Here is a 699-nt window from a genome sequence, read left to right as displayed (position 1 = left end):
GTCCAATCCGAATTTTAGAAGGACATTATGGTCTTTTCACCACCCAATTAAATAATTTCGGTTTTGGTAATTAAGTTGCGGTCTAAACTGATTGGATTCAGTTTACGCTTTTGAGAAACAAGGATTTTGAGAGAAGAGAAAAGAAGAGGTGAAGGAATAAGGAATCGTCAAGTTCTTGAAGCTAGGCTCGTGGATTTCGTCAAGGGGTGATCCCTACGAGGTATGTGAATACACACAACGTTGGGTTCCATCACCCACGCGTCAAACAAGTTTAATTCAGCGTGAATTCGTCCTAAAAAGTTGAAAGTTTGAATGTTCTTGATATGTGTTCTCGATTTTACTTTTGTTTTGAATTGGGATGTGATTGAGGAGTTTCTTGAGATTGTAGAGTCGATTATTAGAGTTGTTTGAGTTAGATTCTTGTGTATATGTTGTGGGTACCTGAATCTAAAGAGATATTGAGAAAAATAATCGAATTTAGGCGAATTGGGGCTGGAAAACAAAGATGGAAAAAGTCGGGCAAATCTGGTGCCCTAGTCCGCGTCGCAAACCTGTCCCACGAGTTCACAGACCGTTCTGCCTCAAAATTTATTTCGCGGCCAAATAATTAAATGCATCTCTGCATCGCGGACTTGCTTCCAGACAGTGATTTTTTTTATCTTTCTCATGTTTAACTATCTAAAAACACTCCTAAACATC

The sequence above is a fragment of the Solanum tuberosum genome, unplaced genomic scaffold (genome assembly GCF_000226075.1).
Source record: "Solanum tuberosum cultivar DM 1-3 516 R44 unplaced genomic scaffold, SolTub_3.0 scf00540, whole genome shotgun sequence".
Taxonomy (NCBI): domain Eukaryota; kingdom Viridiplantae; phylum Streptophyta; class Magnoliopsida; order Solanales; family Solanaceae; genus Solanum; species Solanum tuberosum.
This window is presented reverse-complemented; position numbering follows the sequence as displayed.